The 23,713-nt window shown below is 37.8% G+C and overlaps 1 long non-coding RNA gene across 7 annotated transcripts in view; it reads left to right on the top strand.

Moving 5' to 3' along the window:
* LOC147002471 (uncharacterized) overlaps positions 1-23,713 on the top strand; it is a 97,737-nt gene that overhangs the window by 47,809 nt on the left and 26,215 nt on the right. For 3 of the 7 annotated variants that reach the window (XR_015048670.1, XR_015048664.1, XR_015048665.1), the window contains exons 2-3: positions 11,456-11,556; positions 12,005-12,235. The exons of 3 other annotated variants lie outside the window; for them this stretch is intronic. This is a non-coding gene — a long non-coding RNA (uncharacterized LOC147002471). The remainder of the gene's footprint in view (positions 1-11,455; positions 11,557-12,004; positions 12,236-23,713) is intronic. One more of the 7 variants, XR_015048669.1, reaches the window with a different exon arrangement.

Below are 23,713 nucleotides of genomic sequence, written 5' to 3'. Positions count from 1 at the left end.
AGTAAAATATGTCAATCTGGAAGTTCAGAAAGAGAACATAATTGGAAAAACTGTTATCCAGAAAACTTTTGAAAGGGAGAAGCAAATAATTAGGCGATTTCATTTATGGGAGGTAAGTAAAAAGTCTAGGTGTTAAAATACATTTTTAAAGATGCAGCCTCAGCTAATTTGGTCACAGATGTAGAGTGGACAATGACACAGAGCAGATATCAAAGCTATGGCTCTAGTGTGCAGGGAATTCAAGAATTTGTTAAAGGGAGCTCCTTGCTCGGGGAGAAAAAGGCTCAACAAACTCAACTCATGGAAAGTAAAGACACACTTAATGCTAAAGGGTGAGTTTAAATGAACCAAAGATTTAAAATAATAGTTACCAGAAATAATAAGAAGCCAACAAAATTCCTTCTAACCATAAAGGCGTGAACCTTTTCCTAACTACACTAGAAAACCTCCAGATACCATAAAGGAACACAGATACATTTGGCTTAGAGAAATTCAGGACAGGAAAGGGAGACCCCTGAGGAGGGAGGGCAGAGCTGAGAATCAGAATACAGCAATACAATTCTGAAAACATCTTTCCACTTTAAATCATAGAATATTTAGGAGACCTTGAGAGGTAACATCAAAAGAAACAATAGAATGAAATCAACGTTCCTTATAATTTACGGGGGAAAGAAATTACTCTGAATCATAAAAAAGTTTTCACCTCACTCATAGTAAGAAAAATCAAATTATGAATATATTATTTTTATCATGTTAGCACAATTTCAGAAGTCAGTGACAAGCTCTATTGTCAAGGCTGAAGGGAAACTGATAAGCTCATATATACCCGTTAGTACAGTAAATTAACATAACTCCCAGAGAGAGACTTGCCAGTCTCCTCTAACATCTTTAAAATTCTCTAGGCAAGCAATTCTGCTTCTGTAGATTTATTCTGCAGTACACAAATGTAAATGATTGATATTCTCATTTGTAATATTGTTTAAATATCAAAAGATTTTAATGAGCCAAATATCTCTAAGGCAATTATTATCATACATAGTTACTTGTGTGCAAAAAAAATTACACAGCTATGGAAAATAAAATTTTGTGTCACTAAGATGGAAAATCACATCCACAAGCACATATGCATATATACCCACATATGCATACATGCGTGTGTGTACATTAAATGCACACACACACATACACACACACACCATAGATACACATACACACACACATCACAGATACACACACACATCACAGATACACATACACATACACACACCCCACAGATACACACACACATGCATGCATACCACAGATACACACACATACACACACACACACACATGCATGCATATCACAGATACACACACACACACACTAAAATGTAATTTAAAAACAAAATCTAAGAATGGTAGCTCAAGTATTTATTTTTAGCACTCAGGTAGCAGAGGCACACAGCTCTCTGTAAGTTGAAGGCCACCCTGGTCTACATAGTGAGTTCCAGGCCAGCCAGAACTACACAGTGAGACCCTGTGTTCAAAGGGGTGGGAGGGAGAAAGAACGAAAGAAAGGAAGAAAAGAAAAGAGAGAAGGAGGGAACAATGGAAGGCAGGAGAAGAAAACAAGCTAGTTTTGTATATGTGTATATAAATATTTCAAGGTACAATGTATTAAGTGAAATTTTGTGTAAAATGTGCTTCATTTCTGTAGAAAATGAAGGTGTAAAGGTTTATTTTTACCTTAGGCATGCATTACAAAGCTAACAAGATACATCCGAAATAGTATCAGCTTACATGAGGATGGTAAGGAGACTCAAGAGAGCTAGGTGAAAGGGGCACATGTAGAAAGAAGCTTGTTTTAGTACAGATGTATTTACTCTTGGGTTTCTGACCATGTAAATATGATAGTACCGAATGATTAAACTTAAAGGCAAAACATAATTTTCATTTACTGCTGCCATTCTAAGAAACTTGAGATGATGTAAAAAGAAATAAATTCAGCATACTTGAACTTGATCATCTGGTATGAAAAAAGCAGTTGGCTCCTTGTGGCCATTGTCCTTTGACTGTCATAAAGCATCTATAAAGTGTCTTTTATGTGTACATTGCTTCTTGTATTAAGTAGAAATACCACTGTGCAAGTTGTCCCTTCCCCTCCTCCCCCCAGAGAGCACAGTGTGCTAATAATAGATTTAACAGGTGGGAAAATGGGTAGCAGAAATTTTTATTGTTCACAAGGTAGGTCAAAATCCTAGCTCCCTAATTACCTCTCTTTTGTAAAAACTAATTGGGAAGAAAGCCAAGAATACAAATACAGAACACACTGAGAAAAATTCTCTCCACGGAGAAACAGTGGGCCTTGATAGCTTTTCAATGGTTTTGTTCATCAAAATAGAATCATCTTGTCACAACATTAATTTTCTACAATTTACTTCCATAAAGCACGGAACACAGGCTTTCTCCATAAATTACTATTTTCCAGCTTTCACCACGTCTTTTGTCCTAGTGCAGGGAGAAGGCTGGCAGGAGGGCGGGGGAAGGATGAAAGCAAAGGAGAAGCACTATTTCCAGTCTCTTGGAAACTGCTCTCCTCCATAGCTCCTTAATTTATAGAATTCCATTGTTAGATACCCCAAGGCCATCTCCTAAAACAGTGAATCGGAAACAGATCTATTTATGATTATTTGGAAAAGAGTGGCCTTTTTTTTTTTTTTTTAATTAGAGAGATGGAAACATTCACTCTTTAGACCAGGCTGGCCTCGAAAAGAGATCTATGTGTCTCTGCCTCCTGAATGCTGGGATAAAAGGTGTGGGCCACCGCTGTTGGACTCTTTCAGATTTGACCTCAGAGATACTGTGCTATATCTATCTATCTACTTATATATATATCGTTGTGACGTTGGATTTGGTTTTAGATTGGTTGTTTTAGTTTGGGGTTTTTAGTTTTTGTTTTGTTTTTATTCTTTCCATTTTTTATGTATTAATCATTTCATTTATTTACATTTCAAATGTTATTCCCCTTCCTGGTCTCTCCCCTCCACGAAACCCCCACACCGTTCCCCTCCCCTTTGCCTCTAAGAGGGTATTCCCACACCCACCCACCTACCCACTCACACCTCACCCTTCTAGCACCCCCCCCTTCTCTGGGACATCAAGCCTCAAACAAGACTAAGTACCTCACCTCCCATTGATGCCAGATGAGGCAGTCCTCTGCTACATATGTAGTGGGAGCCATAGACCAGCCGTTGTATGCTCTTTGGTTGGTGGTTTAGTCCCTGTAAGCTCTGAGGGGTCTGGTTGGTTGATATTGTTGTTCTTCCTACTGGGTTACAATCCCCTTCATATCCTTCAGTCCTTCCCCTAACTCTTCCATAGATAGAGGTTCCTTACTCAATTTGATGGTTGGCTGTGAGCATCTGCATCTGTCTTAGGTGCTGACAGAGCCTCTCAGAGGACAGCCATACCAGGCTCCTGTCTGCAAGCACATCTTGGCATCAGCAATAGTGTCAGGCTTTTGTGTCTGCTGATGGAATGGATAGCACAGTGGGGCAATCTCAGATGGCTTTTCCTTCAGCCTCTGCTCCATTTTTGTCCTTTAGATGGGAACAATTCTGGGTTAAAACTTTTTACATGGGTCAGTGGCCCCATTCCTCTACTGGGAGCCATGTATACTGGAGGTAGTCTCTTTAGGTTCTTCCCATTGTTGGGTATTTTGGTTAATATCATCCCCATTGGGTTCTGGGAACCTCTCCCATCCCTGGAATCTGGGACTTCCTAGTGGTTCCCCAAGTTCATCCCCCCCCCCCACTACATACTTTTATTCATTCTCTTGACCCTCTGGACTTCTCTCCTGGCTCTTTCCATTCCTGGTTCTGTCCCCACTTTTTTCCTCCCCTCCTCCCTTCTACCCAAGACCCTCCCTCCCTCTGCTTCCCATGATTATTTTGTTTGCCCTTTTATTTGGTTTTGAAATATCCACACCTTGACCTTCCTTCTTGTTAAGCTTCATATGGTCTGTGAGCTATATCGTGAGTTTTTGATCTTAGCCACTCTGATTGGTGTGAAGTGGAATTCTGAGATTTTGGGATAATATCCACTTATCAGTGAGTACATACTATGTATGTCCCTTTGGGTCTAGGTTACCTCACTCAGGATGATATCTTCAAGTTCCATCCATTTGCCTATGACGTTCATGAAGTCATTGTTTTTAATAGCTGAGTAGTACTCCATTGTGTAAATGTACCACAATTTCAGTATCCATTTCTCTATTGAGGGACATCTGGGTTCTTTCCAGCTTCTAGCTATTATAAATAAGGCTGCTATGAACATAGTGGAGCATGTGTCATTCTTATATGTTGGAGCATCTTCTGGGTTTATGCCCGGGAGTGGTATAGCTGGGTATTCAGGTAGAACTATTTTCAATGATCTGAGGAACGTCCAGATTGATTTCCAGAGTATTTGTATGAGTTTGCAATCCCACCAGCAATGGAGTAGTGTTCCTCTTTCTCCACATCCTCACCCGCATCTGCTGTCACTTGAGTTTTTGATCTTAGCCACGCTGGTTGGTGTGAAGTGGAATCTCAGGGTCATCTTGATTTACATTTCCCTGGTGACTAAGGATGTTGAACATTTCTTTAGATGTTTCTTGGTCATTTGAGATTCCTCAGTTGAGAATTTTTTCTTTAGCTCTGTACCACATTTTTTATTTGTCATTTTTTGGTTTTCTGGAGTCTTCTTCTGACACTTCTTGAGTTCTTGGTATATTTTGGATATCAGCTCTCTATCAGATATAGGGTTAGTGAAGATTATTACCCAATCTGTAGGTTGGCGTTTGTCCAATTGACAGTGTCCTTTGCCTTACAGAAACTTTTCAGTTTCATGAAGTCCCATTGTTGATCTTAAGGCCTGGGCCATTGGTGTTGTTTAGGAAAATTTTCCCTGTGATGATGTGTTCAAGGCTCTTTCCCACTTTCTTTTCTGTTAGATTCAGAGTATCTGGTTTTATGTGGAGTTCCTTGATCTACTTTGACTTCAGCTTTGTACAAGGAGATAAAAATGGATCAATTTGCATCCTTCTACATGCAGACTGCCAGTTAGACAAGCACCATTTGTTGAAGATGCTGTCTTTTTCCCACTGTATGGTTTTGCCTTCCTTGTCAAAGATCAAGTGTCCATAGGTGTGTGAGTATATTTCTAGGTCTTTGATTCTATTCCATTGATTTACCTGTCTGTCTCTGTACTGATACCATGTGGTTTTTATCACTATTGCTCTGTAGTATAGCTTGAGGTCTTGAATAGGGATTATCCCTGAAGTTCTTTTATTATTGAGAATTATTTTCACTATTCTGGGTTTTTTGTTATTCCAGATGAATTTGAAAATTGCTCTTTCTATCTCTGTGAAGAATGGAGTTGGAATTTTGATGGGGATTGCATTGAATCTGTTGATTGCTTTTAGTATGATGACCATTTTTACTAGGTTAAATCTACCAATCCATGGGCATCTTTCCATCTTCTGAGGTCTTCTTTGATTTCTTTCTTCAGAGACTTGAAGTTCTAGTCATAGAGATCTTTCACTTGCTTGGTTAGAGTTACAACAAGATATTTTATTCTATTGTGACTATTGTGAAGGGTGTCATTTCGCTAATTTCTTTCTCAGCCCATTTATCCTTTATGTAGAGAAAAGGTTACTGATATGTTTGAGTTAAAATTTTATATCTAGTTACTTTGCTGAAGCTGTTTATCAAGTGTAGGTGTTCTCTGGTAGAATTTTTGAGGTTCTTATGTGCATTATCATATCATCTGCAAATAGTGATATTTTGATTTCTTCCTTTCCAATTTGTATCCCTCCTTTTGTTGTCTAATTGCTCAAGCTAGAACTTCAAGTACTATATTGACTACATTGGGAAGAGAGTGGGCAGCCTTATCTTGTCCATGATTTTAGTGGGATTGTTTTAAGTTTCTCTCCATTTAATTTTATGTTGGCTGTTGGTTTGCTGTATATTGTTTTTATTATTATGTTTAGGTATATGTCCTAGAACTCACTCTGTAGATCAGGTTAGTCTCAAACTCACAGAGATCCATCTGCCTCTGCCTACTGAATGTTGGGATTAAAGGCATGTACTGCCATGACCTAACATGAAGTTTTCTAACCAATCAAAGAGAGTCATGTGTTAAAAATGAACTTTGAAGACTTGATAGGGACAATAGTTATAAGCCAATCAAAATTTGAGCAGGCATCTCTTAAAAATAGCTCATGACATAGTGCTTCCTGCATCCTTACATTCAAATTACAGAAGGGCTCCTTTTTGGATAATTATAGATAAGAATTCTAAAATAAATAATCAAGGTACCCAAAAGCAGACACAGAGGAACTGCCCAGCCCATGCATGGTGTTCATGGTTTCTCAGTGTTTATTCGGGGTGTTCTTAGTCTCCCTTTGGTTAAAAAAATGGGTGTAAGTTTTAATTCTGAAAAAAAAATGTATTGCAAAGGGAAATTCTTCTGCTTCGAATAGTTATAATGGAAGAACAGACACTGGTGGCACAGAGAACACAGACAGAAAGTTAGATATAAGAGGCCCCATCCTTCCTGTGGTTCGAATGGTTGCCCAAGCAGGAGGTTCATTTATCTGATGGGTCAGCCATTTTGAAACTAGGTGGGAATCTTTAAAAAGCCTTCAGAGGAAAAGTCAGGGGAAAAACCAGTGAGGATAAATATAATTCTAATACCTAACCTATACATATGTATTTATGAGACTGTAAAAAAATAAATCAATTTACTCAAATTTTGACAGTCAAAGATCATGGTTATCTCCAATTTTTTAGTTTCCAAAAGATACATGTCATATGTGGATCCTAGATTTTACCTAGCTACATAAATCATGTATATCAGCCAGACAAGCAAATAGAAGAAATACTGTCTGTGTGAACATAGCCAACTGATAAGACAGAGAATCATGCAATGGGGAAAGGTAAAGGGGCATAGTGGAAAAGCGGTTCACATACAACGTACCCTTTTCCTTAAGTGTCAGGGACAGTGGACATACACAAGGAAAGCAGAAAAAAAGAGACGGTATTAAAGAGATTCACCCAAGAAAGACAAGCAAAGCTCAGCCTTGGACAATTTGACCCTGGAACAAGAGTCCTTTCTGTCTCCCCCATCTCATAGAAATCTCTGTGTTCCAGCTCACTCCTATTAGCTACATCATCCCAAAGTCTCTGAAAAGGACCAACCTCTGTTCAGCATTTGCATTTCAGAAGCCTAGAGGAAAAAAAATTCAATGAACTGACTACATTTTAGAGTGTTTAAGTTAAATCTTCATGGCAACAATAAATCTAAAATAGTTTTGAAAGTATCTTCTTCTCTCTGCAGAGGCAGTCATACCTGATGATCTCACTAGATCCTTGTAGAAAAGAGAATAAGGGGATGTACAGCAAGGAAGTGTTTTGTACATTTGAAGACTGGTTGAAGCTGGGTAGAGAAGGAGAGCCTGCCATGCTAGCATCCCCAATGGGGCTTGATGAAGGTTTTAGGAAAAAGGATTATTGTCAGGGAGAGAGAATTAAAGAAAGATTAATTAAGCAACGTTAAACAAGTCCAATGAGAACCAAGAGATTCTAAGAGCAAGAAAACAACTTCTTTTCTCCCATGGCAGTAAACTACAGTTGGAAATATTTGACTGCGAATAATTCACTGCAGACCTCTCAGAAGTAGATTTCCTACAGAAAGCACAAATGAACCAGAAAGTAGAGAAACTATGGAGTCCCACAGCCCACAGCTTTATCTGGTTTAGGTCTACAGTAGATTTTTCTAGGCCTCTGGGAACGTGAACCTAAAGTACAGATTAATCCTGTTTGAATGTCTCCCTGTAAGCTTATCAATGATGTGCTAATAGTTCCTATATTTAAGCTAAATGTTCACACATCATTTTAAATGGTCCAATTGCCCAATAAATTGTTTAAAACTTTTTAAAAATCTTCAGTGTTCCATAAAAATAAAAGTTCTTTCAGAATAATTGAAACCAGCAAAGCAAAACAAATGTATTTCCTTGATAAATTTAGTTTCAACCAAGCTTTAATTTATATGCTAAATTTTTTTAATTTAGTTCAAGGTTTGGCAGAGATATGTTTATTTTAATTACGGTCCTTCAAAGTTCTAGTTTAGGAGCAAACATCTGCTCCTATCCAGTTTCCAGCATAAAATGGACGAATTTCTATACATTATGATGAAGGCTGTGGACACACTATATAGATAGATATATGAATATATGTATATTCATTCCACCCTCTGGAAGTTTACAAACTTCCCGTATTTTATGAATTCAGGTAGAAGAATCTTATAGAAGGCTGTGTATTACTCTTAAATCTGAATGAATATTCACATATGTATTTGTGTTCAAGTTAGATGCTAAGCATAACACCACATAGATGTATGTAAATGTCTCAGTGGAACCTTGCCGAGTAGCCTTATAAATCCTGTGCTTCTCACTGCTTTACAGAGAAATTGTAAGACAAGATCAAAACTTCTCAGCAGAAAACTATAAATAGTCTGCACATCTACTTTGCAAGTCTTGTAAACAATTTGAAAAATAGCGATATATGACATTCATTTCTCAACCCATAGCCTTTGGGGGAAGTAAATAAACCCTGTTGAAGTTAAAAGCTACAGTTGCTGAGACATTAATTTTAAAAAAAAATTTTTTTCTGTCTACAGATAACTAGCTAGAAAAATCTCATCTCAACTATAATATCTTCTCATTTTTCCATAGTAATCACAACATACATGAAGACCTTGCTAAGCATATTTGAATTCATCAGACTTTCAAAAATATTCAATTATAATAGCTGGGTAACAGCCATTGGACATTTACAAGAATGAAATCATAATTATCTATGATTTTAAATTAAACTAGTATCAAGATGTAAAAGCCAGATAACACCCATACTATCTAAAAACAGACAAAAAAAAACCCTATATTTTTAATGTAGTACATTTTAGGTAATTTTTCCTTCATCCCTTTTCTTTATATCATTACCATCTGTTATGCAATGGTGCCAAACTATTCTACTAATATGCATAATTATATGAAACACTATGTGTTTGCAGCAGAGGACAATGGTTTTGTAATCGAGGGTAATGAGGGAACAAAAGACAAATATGTCAATAGAGCCAGCTAAGTCGTAAGACAGTAACATCCAGTCCAAAGCCTTAAGGAAGAATTCGGCTCACCTGTTTCAGTTGCTAAATATGAACTTAAAATGCAAATACAAGCCACAAAAGAGAGTGTCAGAGTCCTTAGGGAAAGACCAGAGACAGTTTCTATCTATATCAGTGACTCCTTGGAGTCATCTGATGAGCTTGTTAAGTTTCTGGGCCTGTGCTCCGACATCTTATTTGGTTTGTGAGGTGGGAACTGAGAGTTCCCTGTTCTACTAAACTCACAAATCCCATTTTTCCTGAGAAATTTAGTGCAGCAGAGCAGAATATTGGGCCTAGAACACAGAACCAAAGTTCTAATGCAATGCTTCTACTCGGAACAGCCTTTGAGCAACTCACAAGACAAAGCTATAATGGAGATACTCCCTATGCACCAGGCTATGGATGAACAGGACGTGTGTGTATTTGAAAGCCACAGAAACAACTGTAGGGTAGCCCATGACAGAAGCATCTTGATAACTCTACGGAGCTGCAGTTCCACCTCATCACAAACATTCTTTTTTTAATTGGATATTTTATTTACTTAAATTTCAAATGTTATCCCCTTTCCTGGTTTCCCCTCCACACACACCCTGTCCTACACCTCTCCCCCATGCTTCTGTGAGGGTGTTCCCTCCTGCACCCACCCTCCACTCCCATCTCAATACCCTAACATTCCCCTACACTGGAGCATTGAGCCTTCACAGGACCAATAATGGCCTCTCCTCCCATTGGTGCAGACAAGGCCATCCTCTGCTACATATGTGTACTCCTTGGTTGGTGGTTTAGTCCCTAGGAGCTCTGGGGTGGGGGAGGGGGGTCTGGTTGGTTGATATTGTTGTCCTTCCTATGGGGTGTCAGGTCAGCCTCCTGCTTAAACGTGCTATCAAAAGGTAGTTGATAGAGGTAGGTCTTTCACAAGAAACTCTCAAATGTTTATGTGTATGTGTGTCGTCTATGGTACATAGTATTGTGGTGTGTAATATAGTGTGTGTGTCTGTGTGGGTGTGTCTTTGTGTTGTGTCTTTAATTCATGTGTATGCAGTATGTGTTTTTGTGTATGTTTGTGTGTGTACATAGTGTGTGTGTAATGTGTGTATAGTGTGTATCTGTATAATGTATGTGTCTGTGCAATCTGCATAGTGTGTGTATTGTGAATGTGTTGTGTGTCTGTGTAGTGCATATACTGTGTGTATAATGTATATGTGTGTAGTATGTGTTGTGTTTGAGTTTGTATGTGTGATATATGTAGTCTCTGTGGAGTATGTGTGGTGTGTATATGTGTAGTATGTGTAGAGTATGTGTATAGTCTGTGTTTCTACACATTTACCCCCACTCACCCCCACTACACACATACACCCCCCATACACACATACAGTCTGTGTGTGATATGTGTGGAGTCTGTGTTTAGTGTGTGTTGTATGTATGTGTACAGCATGAATAAGAGTGTATGTGTTTAATGCATGCATGTAGTATGTGTATATAATGTGTATTTTTGTGAGTATAGTGTATGTATATATGTGTATGTATATATGTATATATAGTTTTTGTTTGGTGTTCATAGTATGCTTAATGTCTGTGTATATGAGTGTGTATGTGTTTATGTGTATGGTGTGTATGTTACTGTGTGTATATGATATGTGTGTATGTAGTGTCTTGTTGTGTGTGTGTGTAGTGGGGGGGTGACTGTGTGTGTGTGTGTGTGTGTATGTATGTGTGTGTGTGTGTGTGTGTAGTGGGGGTGAGTGTGGGGGTAAATGTGTAGTGGTGGTGAGTGTGTGTGTGTGTTATGTTGTGTGACTCTCTTTGCTTCTTAAAAAAAGGGATAGCTTAGCAGAATGGCTATAGGTAACTTCCTCCTTAAAAGATCACCAACGATAAAAAAAGCAGCTATGCCAACCACATTTTCACAATGTGTTTAAGGTAAGGTTGAGAGACCTAGAGAAAGAACTGTCTCTGTGTGTGTGTGTGTGTGTGTGTGTGTGTGTGTGTGTGTGTGTGTGTGTTTCTAAAAACAAAAGTCTGCCCTGCACAAATGACTGCCATTATTTCTTCCAGCAACAGTGCCCCCTTATCTGGTACTAGGCAAGATTTTCATCTGAAAACTTCCCCTGCCTCTGTCTCCAGATTCAAGTTGTTAGCCTCAGGGTCCTTCTTCCCCTAAGAATCACATGTTTCTGCATGAATCTGTTTGCAAAGATAATTAGAATTGACAATTAAATCAAAAGTAAGGAAAGAAGGCACAAAAGATCCTTTTCTTATTTTGCTTCAAGGATGCTTCCACAAAGCTAATGTGGTTGAACGCTGCAAGGGACATGAAGAATATTCTCAGGAAGAAAGATAGGCATGAAATATAAACATCACACTTAAAGAGGTAAAAAAAAAAACAGCCGGGTTTTCTTCTAATTATAGAGAGAAATCAGAGTCAGAAAATTGTCTTAAAAATATTCAAATTGGGTATTGAGCAATGGTCTTCTCATTATTAAAACTTAGCTGTCTATTCAGATGTCAAGGCTAAAATAACTTTATTTTCTTGGTCTTTGTTTATGGAGGGGTAGCCACATATTTAGACCAACTATTCTAACTAAGACCACATATTCTGAACTGGCTCTGTAATAGGTACAGGCTCATAATAATGTTAGATTTGACCTTGACTTGTTCTGAGAATTTTGGTGACACCAAAATCAGTCTTCAGTCAGCACCTATTTAAGTAAAAAATGAATACAAAGGACACCATGGGAAATGAAGAACTACCAGATACAGCAACAGCAGAAGGTAATATTACCAACAATAATGAATAATTCATCATTCATATAATACAGGTTAGACCACAGTAATCACAATGGCAGAAGCTAAGATGCCCTAACCAATAAGAACATTGTTTCTTCCACATCTCAAGTCAATTTTCCCGAAGATTGTGGAGTCACTGCAAGAATTTGCATCTTCCCAGAAGCTATTATGTCTATATTCCAAGCAAACCCAGAGCTGCCTGTAACAGAATCAAGCTATAAAGGGATTTCTGGAGAATATGGGTGTTCACATGCATATTAAAGGTGAGCAAGTGTTTCAGATCTTCCTTTTGTCTTTAGCAGTTTTGATGCTTGGTAAGCAACAGATTTCTGGAGAGCAAGATAGATTGCCTTATAACACTTTGGAGACCACATAGTAACTGTGTTTAGCAGTTAGATGAACTGCCAGGTTATTGTCTTAAATGGCAACATCACTTACAATTTTTATTCAGCTACAACAAACAAGAACCATAGTAGCATCCTATATTTGAGGTTTCTAACTCTTCTCATAGGGCTTTTCATAAAATCTCTCCCTTCAGACCTAAGGAGGAGTTAAATGTTTATTATGGTATTTTTATAGACAAGTAGTTGAACAGAAAGTTAGTCAAAGGGTTCTGCATGCAAAATAAAATTGCAGTGGCTGATTCTCTTCTTAACTCTGATACTGATTAGTAACATGGTTTTATTGCCAAATGATGTGGCCTTGCTGGATAAAAATGCACCCTTTCCACACATCACCAGCACCCTGAAAATGCTCATAAATCACAGTCGGTCCTTGTCTGGGAGAAAACTGTGTGTGTCAGCATGGTCTTGTAACACAGCTGCAAGGGCAGGAATCAAACACATCTTTTAAGTGTTTTGGAAAGAAAGACTGCTTCGGAGAAGCTAGGAGGAGAAACACAACCACAGTATACCTTCCTGTAACTGAGGCTTTTAAATAAGGGTGGGCTTGTCTTAGCCGAAGAACAATGACAACTTATATGTCTCATTTTGGGCAGTGTCTCCTTTCTCTGATGAAATGACTGCTTTCCCAAGCACATGTCTGAGAACTCTACTCCATTGCTCTGAAACTAACTCTTCTGGATTACAGAGCCAGCTTTTCTTGAAAGCAAAAGAGACCACATTGTGTGTGTCTGTGTGTCTGTGTGTCTGTGTGTCTGTGTGTCTGTGTGTCTGTGTCTGTGTCTTGTGTCTTGTGTCTGTATGTGTGTGTGTGTTTGTGTGTTGAATGTGTGTCTATATGTGTGTTTGTATGTGTGTACATATGTATATTAGTGTGTTTGCGTATATGTGTTGAAGTTAGGTTAGAGAGTTTAGGATATAAACAAACTCCTATTTGATTATAGGGTACTTAGGAGGAATCAGAAATGTTTTCCTCCATAACTAGAACCAGAGTCTTCAGTCTTCACAAAATCCTGTGAGTTTTTATATCTATACTAATTATGTAGAACCCACAGACAAATAGACTACAAATACAACACATGTTTTCTTTGAGGAAGAAATTAAAATCACCAAAGACTTGCCAGAAAAAAAGGATTTCAAATGCAGTTACAGGATCATAGGTCTCCAATGATTCAATTTTCAGAGGAAACTCTCCCACACGACACATTCATTAGACAAGAAGACACATGCACCTTCTATCTCAGAGCACTCTGAATTTTGCATGAATGACCTTGATTCTGGCTTGAGTTTGCCTCAGAGACAATAGCCTCCTAAACACAACATCATAGCAAAGAAGTGGATCCTATTAATCAATAAACTAAATCCACCCATTGCTGTCAATCTATTTGAAAAACAGAGTATTCCCATAAATCCTGTTATCAAAATTGCTTTCACCAGAACCCCAAATCTACTCTTATTATCTGCATTGTGTAAAATGGTTGTCATATTACCAGGCACGGGACCTGTAGGTCTGTGTACCATCTTTATCTACCACACATGTATGCATCTGGAGACTTGGGAGGACCCTAGGCTAGAGGCAGGCAGAGTTTATGCTCCAGCCCTGACCCTGCCTTGCGGACTGACCCTTGGGAAAGCTGTATGACTAATCTTCACTTAAGTTTTCTCACTGATTTATTTAAGCCTTCTTTGAACTTACAGCTACAGGAACACTTGTTTCTGCCATTGTAAGCAGTACAAACTAAGCCTGATTTACAGGACCACTCTCATAATTCAACCAGACAATGGATGCGCTCTCTTTCTTTCTCTTCCTCCTCTGGCCTGGTACTGCTGCAGCCAGAGCTTTTACATCTCCTTCACATTTGCCAACATCAGGCAAATTCTCCTCCATTCAGTCCACAAAATGCAAAGACTCCAGTTTTCTTTCTTCTATTCACTGATTCACCGTCTGAATCAGCATATGGCTGAGCACATAATCCGCAGGTAAGAAAGGAAGATAGGTGAAAGGATACATTTTCTTTTCATCTCTAAAGTACAGCTGTAAAACAAGAAATCTTTTTAATATTGAAAATTAAGGAAATCGAACACCTAGTTAGCCACTCTGTAAAATAAAGCAACTAGCCCCATACAATTCTAAAATGTTAAGATTTGTATAATAATTTCTGACAGATCATTTTATTGTTAAGTGATTGCTATTTACACTTATTGGCTATTAGTTTTAAATAAATAATACCTTAAAACTATCGAATATACTATTATTATATCTTGAAAGAAACCAAAATGTTTAAATTTTTAAATAGAACATTCCATTCATAAGAAAACTTCATGTTCTAATATAGACAGACAGACAGACCATATAATTTAGGTTATTTTTATTTTAGAGATTATAATATAATTACATTTCCTTTTTTCTCTATCTTTTCCCAAAATTCTCTTTCAAATTCATACCCTCTATTTTTCTTAATCATAATACATGTTCCTAAATACAACCCATTTAGTCTTTATAAAGTTACTTGTGTATGTTTTAAGGGCCAACCATTTGGTATTGGATAACCAATTGGAGTGCTCGTCCCTGGGGAAGACTTTCTCTGACTCTCAGCATTTCTTAGTTATTTTTAAGAAATTCTCTCAAGTAATTTCTTCAAGTTTAATTTCCATAATGTTTTTCCAATTAAGAAACCAAAGAAACAATCAAGAGTTCTATTAGAAACATGGAAGCAATCATTCCTCGCCCCCCTCCCCCAAAGAAACCCCACACATTTAGACTGTTCCAATTTAAGAAAATCAAGAGAGTGGTGGCCAGCTTCTCCCCTAGCCTAGCAGTTAGGGAAAGGGACCCAAGTTAGATCACAAACAAATGTTGCAGTCTCTGCTGGCTTTAGGACATTATTTCCAGGCACTCACATGGATTTTTCTGTAACAAAACGCCAGCTGTGTGAGATAGCAGTCATGCCGACAGAATGCCTGCTTCTTCACAGGCCTTCCTTGCAGACTTTAGCAGCTCTTCGACTTGGCCCTCGCTATCTCCTGCCTTTCCCTTTTCCCTTTATGAGCTCCTGCTACTCAAAGAAAGAATGTATCATTGGGACTCAGTAGCTGTGAGAGTGGTATCCTGAGACATCAAAAGAACAGCATAGACTTCTCTAGAGTCAGAGAGGTGTGGACACCAAAGTCATCAACTTTCGGTGGCAAAGCCACAAGGTGGGATCAGGTTACACGGAACTGAGTTTGCCACTCTGATATGTACAACAACCTTAAGAGATACGCAGAAGATTTACAAATAAGGTGCCCATGTGGACACAGAATTTCTATTCCCTTATCTTCTACCCCACCCAGCTCCTGGGTCATCAAGGGACACATCTGCCCCCAACCATGGAATCGATAGCTAAAGCACAAAAGGCTCCCACAAGAAAAGCCAGGGGCTAATACATTCAAATGAAGATTTCCCTAACAAAGCAGCCTTGCCTCAGACAGCACCTACAATAAACATGTTTATGAGAAAACATGGTGTCAGAAAAACATATTGTGAGTCTCAGAAACAACATATGCTTCATTTCGTGGGGGACGCTCTGGTATGAGGTATTTTTTTTAACTGCATTTCAGAGAGATAACTGTAAAATGAGGGTCCATAACTATCTCATAGCATAATAAAGAACAGCATCAACTTCTGGATCTCTGTGGTAAACAGTTCTTCTCGGCTTTAATTTGAAATGTAAATTTTAATTCCCTGCGTGGGGATTTCTCAAATTAATGTTAGGGCAGATTCTACTCTAAAGAGATTCTCTACTTAACCATTTCCAGACAGGTCCAAAGAGGACAGTATTTCTATGTTATATGTAAAGGGTCTCCCCCACCCCAACAACTCACAAAGGAAGACAGAAGGCTTGCTTTTCGATATTTTACAAGGAATTTGAAATTATCCTGCAGAAACAGGGGCAGTGTGACAACAGAAGCTGAAGTAAGAGCAGCTCAGCACAGAGGGGGAGCTGTAGAATGGTGTGGTCATGGCAGACACTTCAGATGGACCTAGAGATCAGCTGAGGCCTTTCTGGTGCCTCTCATATCACACACCACCAAGCAGAAGCACCAGGCTTCAGACAACTTTCCCCAGGTTAAATATTTAATAGGTCTCGGGTAGTAGTCCAATCTAGATTATATCCTCAAACATTGTTAAAATTCTCGTGAAACCTGGGCCTTCTGGTTTAAGGCCAGCTTGTTAAAGTGTTCTTGCCAATTTAGTTTCTACCCTTCTGAAACATTTCCCTCTGCCTTCAGCCTAAGGCTCTTCAGTCCTGAGAAGATTCACCTCCCTTCTCACACTGAGACATAAACAGGTCAGGCTCAATACCACAGACATTTGTTTTCGAAAGAGTACTTGCGGCTGGCTATTCAAGTACAGTGGCTGTCCTTCTAGAGTCTCCATCCAAAGCAGGGCAGCTGAGTCCGTGATTTGCCTTTTCCATTTGTCTTCCAATCTGTCAGAATGTGAGCTAACTGACATTGCTACTTTCTCAGTCTACTTAATAAATCTTGTTCTCAAAAGAGAAAGGAAGACCCGGTTCAAACAGGACCAGAATTCTATCGCTGTTTGCTCAACTAATATATATTCATTCATCTACATAAATGTTTTCACTTTTTAGCCTAGAACATAAAACCCTTGAGATGTCCAACTTTTACATATTAAGTAAATTTTCTAAGAGATTTTTAATACATGGCATTATGCTGGTGGGTATTATGGTATTTTTGTTGTTTTCTGTTTTTTTTTTCTAGAAATGATAAACCATATGAAGCAAATTCCCTTGAAGGAGAACCTTCTGTTAGTTCTCCCAGGTTGATTCTAGACAATGTTCTCTCATTCCTGATGACGAATGTAGATCACAATCATGGAGTTTCAGCTACTTTGTTTGTCTACTCTAAATTGTATTCCAATTTGCAAACAATAGAAATAATCAAGCCTGTGTTCCTGAAGAACTAACCACAGCAGCCTAGTAAGTGTTATGAAGATTAAAAATAATTGTTTTGAGAAAACCCACTTTAACATACTGAAATGAATGCTTCACATTAATTTTCTTATACATATTTATAGAACAGAAAAAAATGGACCGGTTTTTACTTTAATTCTGTGACTTGCTCCAATCCATTAGCTGATGAGATAGATAAAATTGATCCTTTTAGCTTTTTAATTTGTTATTTAAAAAATGCAATTCACCATTTTCTTATGCTAATTTCCACCATTTTTTTGTGCATTCGTCCTCTAAATAAGCGTCTCTCACCTACCTGGGTAAGTAGTGTACAAAGCTCTAGGATTCTTCCTCAGTATCTTTGCTGATCTCACATCTTGCTCTTACTTCAAGCACAGGACAAACTCCAGAACCCACCCTTTCCCTCACATCCTCATGTGGTGGCTTCATCTCATCTCTTGGCTTGGTTAGCATCCACTATAAGTTGGTAGATCCCATAGTTATGTATATCGCAGATCATTCCTAACTCTGGGTTCATAGGAGCAATTGCCTGCCCATCACTGTCACTAGATGATGTACTACATTCAACACTAACTCCAGATCCTCTCTGCCAGTGCTGCTTTCCCCACAGCCATCTCTGTCTCTGTTAGCTTCACCTTTATGTTTACCATACACTTGAACACAGTTGATAGTTCTATCATACCCAACAGCTGGGCTATCAGAAAACCTCCCTAGCTCTGACTTCGAAGGACAGCTCCCATGATACTGGAAGAGTTAATATAACTCCCATGGCTATCTCCTATCTCTGAGCCACATTATGTCTCTTACATTACTTCCATGGCATGGTCTTCCTACTGTATCTCCAACAGTCGTCTCTTGACTCTGAAGTCATCATTGTAGCCAAAGGCATGGCTACACACTCCCCTGTTCTTCCTTGGAAGCATTAGAATTGTCTTGCCTTAGAAACTTTGTGACTGATGTTCCTTCCACCTCCACACAATTTTCCCAGTTACTCAAGTGACTCTTAAAGGTTCTTCAAGTCTTTACTAAGACATACCCTCCTACAAAAGCCTACCCTGACATCCATGACTAACTCTTTAATTCCTTCAAGTCTGTACTCAACTATCACTCTCCTAATGAGCCCTTGCTGGCAAAGCTTTTAATATCACAGACATTGCTTATCCCTGCCACTCAAACCTTCTTTATTTGATCCATATTTTTCTAGTCACAAGATTCCATATATATGCCCTCTCTTTCCCAACTAAAAAACTGAAACATACATTTGTTGTTAGTTGTCTTTAACCTATTGTAAATGTTCTGTTCCAGAAAACCAGGTACATGACCAGTACTCAATAAATATTGGTGAATATACTGAAAAAAATGAAGTTTAAAAATACTCTAAGAATATCCCAGAGAAGTTAGAGATAAACTAGAAATATAGTGATCATTTTTCCACTAGACAGTACATTAAAAAAAAAAAAGAAGAAAAGCCAGGCAGAAGATGCACCATACAGACTCTTAACAGTTTTTCTTTTTTCTCTAGCTGGGTACTTCTGCTTTTCTGAATTCTTTTTGAAGTAAATTTAAAATACTGCTAATGGGGATAAAGAGATGGCTGGTCCTTAAGAGCACTTGTAGCTCTTACGGAGAACTAGGGTTTGGTTCTCAGCTCCTCATAACCATCTGGAACACAATCCAGTTCCAAGTAATTGGATGTTGTCTTTTGGCCCGTGGAGACTGGCACTAGACTATGTGTGTGTGTGTGTGTGTGTGTGTGTGTGTGTGTATGCAGGTACAACCCTCACACACATAATATATAGTAAGTTCTTACGTTAAAAATGCTATTGAAAATAAATAACAATAATTAGGCAATAAATTGGCCTGTTTATCCTCTAAAAGCTACAGAAAACACGAAATAGATTCTTCCTTTAAAAATCCTAAAAGGAGCTGGCACCTTGATTTTAGCGTACCAAGAATCATTTCCAGACTTCTGACCCCAGAACTATTAATTCCAGTTAACAAATTAACAAAATCTCAGGTAACAAATTCCTGTTGTTTTAATGGTGACATTTTTACACCAAAACATAATAGGGTTAGCATACTAAATGACCACGTAACGATTCCAACTCAACAGTATTTCAAATAAAACTAAAAAATAAAGGGCAAAAATAAATCACCAAGATCTTACCTTTTTGCTTACCCCCATCCAATCTAGAATGTTAAAACTCTGTAAGTGGTTGGTGGAGCCTTATACAGTTTTGAACAAATAAAAGTATAACCAAAGCATAATGTCCTGCAACCTAGCATGTCTAGCCTCAGATATTTCACACATAGCTCATTTTCAGTATATACATTACTGCATTATTGTAAGGTCACTTTGACTTAGTCTATTAGGGATGCTAGACCAAAATGCCATCAACCAGATGGCTTATGAACAGGCAAACTTCATTCCCACAGTTCTTCAGGCTAAGATGTCCAAAGTCAGGCTGTCAAAAGAGTCTATCAGGAATAACCTCCTCATAGACACTTATTTCAAAAAAGTTTTTGTATGATGGAAGATGCAAACTCCCCCCAAGCCTCTTCTATAAAGGCATTAATATTAATCCCATATGTGGAAGCTTTGTGTTCATGCTCCAAGTGCCTCCCAAGATCCCCATTTCTTTATACCATCACCTGGGAGCCAAGGTTTCACCTAATGATGTGAAGAGGGGTGATACCTTCAAATCATAACACTCACTCTCTGTTTGCAAAGCTGCTACACCAAATTTCCATTTACATCTAATTATACTACTTTTATAAGCAAAAGATATTTTAGAAAGCTTTTGTTGTGGTTGAAGGGATAGTGACAAATGTGGTTGGCATAAGGAGCAATGCCATTCAGACAGAGACTTAAGGGACAACTGCTTGGTCCAGCCATTGGGAAGGTTGTCAAAGAACAGTCCTAGGAAGGAAGCCTATAGGAGATGAAAGGTCTGAGGTGCACAAAATGCTGGGGCATCCAACAGGGCACTTCACCATTGACACAAGGAGATGGTGACACATAAAACTTCCTTCCTAACCAACCACTTGAGCTCTCAAGATCCCACTATGGTTATCCAAAGGAATACTTTGCCTGGCCCCTCCATCCAACCCTGAACCTCTAGCTTCTCTTCCATTTTGTTTTTAAGCACACTTCTTCATATTCTACCTAATAAGCTCTTCCCTGGAGTTCACTTCCCAGGTGATACCATTACTCTGCTGTGTAGACACATCTTCTTTACCAAAATTGGGGTAGGGTCACTTGATTCTTTGCAATCATACAGGTTTCTCTACCCAGAGTACCCAGAGATTAAAGATGTATCTCATTTAGTTAAAAAAGTGTACCTAGTGTCTGTCTCTTGTTGTCTAAGTATGCTTCTGTGTTTCTATGATGTGGCAATGAAAGGGTTACCTTCCTGGTCAATAAACAAATCTAATCCGTTCAAGTCAAATGTATTCTTTTTGCTTTCTCTTCCCTGAGAAGCATGCTTCTCTTCAGTTTCATGTCTCTCCATCTGTCTTAGGGTTTCATAGCTGTGAAGAAACACCATGACCAAAGCAACTGTTATAAAGGACAGCATTTAATTGGGGCTGGCTTACAGGTTCAGGGGTTTAGTCCATTATCACCAAGGTGGGAGCAGGAATGACACTAGAGGAGCTGAGAGTTCTACATCTTATTCTGAAGACAAACAGGAGAAGGCTACTGTCTTATAGAAAACTAGGAGGAGGGTCTCAAAGCCTACCCTCACAGTGACATACTTCCCCCAAGGCCATACATACTCCAACAAGGTCACAGCTCCTAATGGTGCCACTCCCTGGGACAAGCATATTAGAATCACCACACTATCTCAGAAGTTCTTTGCCATATTCGGTTGGCTCTCTTTATTCAGAAACATTCTGTTCTGACGACAGAGCACTAAAATATAATTGCAGACATAAATGCAAAAGGAAACATCCTAAAGCCCTGTCCTGAAAAAAAAAAAAACCTGAAGACAATCAATTTAGCACAGACGTCTCTAAGAAGCAGTAAGTCAGAGTCCAGTTATAATTTACTGAACATAAAAGTCCATTAGAGAATCTCTTCCTCAAGATTTAAAAAAACATTAGTAATAAATAGAAAAGCAAAGAAAATGTACACTATCAGATACAGACATAGATACACAAATATTGTTTATATTCCAGAAATATACTTCTATTATTGTTGAAATGGCAATCTTGAAAGAATAAGAAAAGTGCCATCACTTTCTTAACAACATATCATTTATTTATAAAAGGCAACACACAGATCCACAAAAAATATGAATTGCATAAGGTCAGGAAGTAGATACCATACCATCTTTTCTCTAAATTTTAAATGGCACAGGCGATCATAAAATGTTCCAAGAACGAAATATGTCATAGAAGGCTGTGACAATTTTGATAAATGATGATAAATTGTGAGGTAGAATAGCATTTGTAAGCAGTTGTGTTCAAAATGTATTTTAATGATTTTTTGGCCAAGAATAACTTTGGGAAAATATTTTATATAAAACTATTGATAAACAAAATTGATCTGTTACTAATAATTAATACAGAAATCTAATTAATATTAAAAATTATAATTTTACAGAGTACATTTTTTAGACAGTCAGTTATCAACAATTCTACTCCCAGAAATAAAAATTGGGAAGAAAGAAAGAAAGAAAGAAAGAAAGAAAGAAAGAAAGAAAGAAAGAAAGAAAGAAAGAAAAAGAAAGAAAGAGGGAGGGAGAGAGAAAGTTAGTTAGTTTAAGTTTGGTGATTTGAATGGCCCCAAAGGTTCATACTTAAATGCTTTGTCACCAGTTGGTGGAATGTTTGGGAAGAACTAGGAGGTATGGTGAGCTTTGAGATTTCAAAAATCTACATCATTTGCCATGCTCCCTACCATGATGGTCATAGACTCACACTCTAAAACTATAAGCCTTAAATTAAATGCCTTCTTTTTAAATTGCCTTGGTCATGGTGGTTCATCACAGCAAAAGAAAAGGTTCTCAGATAAGGAGAAATTTATGCATAAATACTCACAGCCCCATTATTTATATGAAATTACAATTAAAATCTGGAAACAGTTTAAATGTTTATCAACTGAAAACTTAGTAAACAAACGTATTTCTATGGTAGAAAAACAGAATCAAGAGAAGTAACACAATACAAGCTGTGAGATGATTGAACCTTGGAGACATGTGGAGGCAAGGAGGCAACAGCAAAGACTGTGTGTTGCACTATTCTAAGCATATACAATATTTACAGCATGAAAATCCATTAAGCTAAACAATAAATAACTGATAACCTAGGATTTGAGGACGATAGAGGGAAAGATGGGAGAAACTGACAATGAATATCAGGTTTCTTTTTGAGAGAAAAATTATTCATGGTGCTAACTACCCAACTCTAAATTACAGAGAACCACCAAATTCCACACTGCAAGTCAGTGGGCTGTAGAATAAGTGAATCATATCTCAATAAATCTATTAAAATGCCACTTAAGCATGCCAACTATTTCTGACTACTTATATTATGCAACATTTTGTAAAGTTTTATAAATTCTTGCTTACCAAAATGTTTGTTGCTCTGCCCAATTATCATGGTATTTTCATGTTCAACATCTGCCTATCACACTATAAATACACATAGTAAAAGGCAGAAGAAGCTTCTAAAATCAAATGCAGTTTCAAAACCGATTCTTGCTTAACACATTTAATTTCAATGGATTGTGTAAGAATGATCCAGACTATCTATTAGCCATGGTTATATTTGAGTCTTCAATAGATAGTCTCCCTGATCCAAAAGCATATCAATAGATCATTTCCCTTCCTGACACAAACATTATGAATTTATTAATGTTAGCTCAAATTTTTAAAAGTAAAACTAAGGAGACAAATTAATACTAAAAACAAAATAATTAGTCTTATCATTTTAGAAGAGTATCCAGTTCACAGTTACCAAGGTTTTGGTTTGAAGAAATGACTTCCTTAATCTTAGATATTCCTCTATCACCCTGAGAACTTGACTTACAATTTTAAGGTCAAAATTATTCCTTATTTCTCTTTGTCTTAAACTTAGCCATATATGAAACAGTATTGGTTTAATAAATTTTTCTAATAAATTTAAAATAGATATAGGTAGTGAAACATTATTTGGGGATGTATTTATTTTATATGCATATGGGTGTTTAGCCAAATCAGTATCTGTATCACATGCAAGCCTCATGACTATGGAGATCAGAAAAGGGCGTCAGATGCCCTGAAACTGGAGTTATGGATAGCTGTGGGCTTCCACATGAGTGCTGAGAACCAATCATGGGCCCTCTGCAAGGGCAATACTTCTTAAAAATATATTTTTG

The sequence above is a fragment of the Mus caroli genome, unplaced genomic scaffold (genome assembly GCF_978045245.1).
Source record: "Mus caroli unplaced genomic scaffold, Mus_caroli_1 scaffold_10, whole genome shotgun sequence".
NCBI lineage: Eukaryota > Metazoa > Chordata > Mammalia > Rodentia > Muridae > Mus > Mus caroli.
The sequence above is the reverse complement of the archived record's forward strand: the minus strand, read 5'-3'. Positions and strand labels throughout refer to the sequence as shown.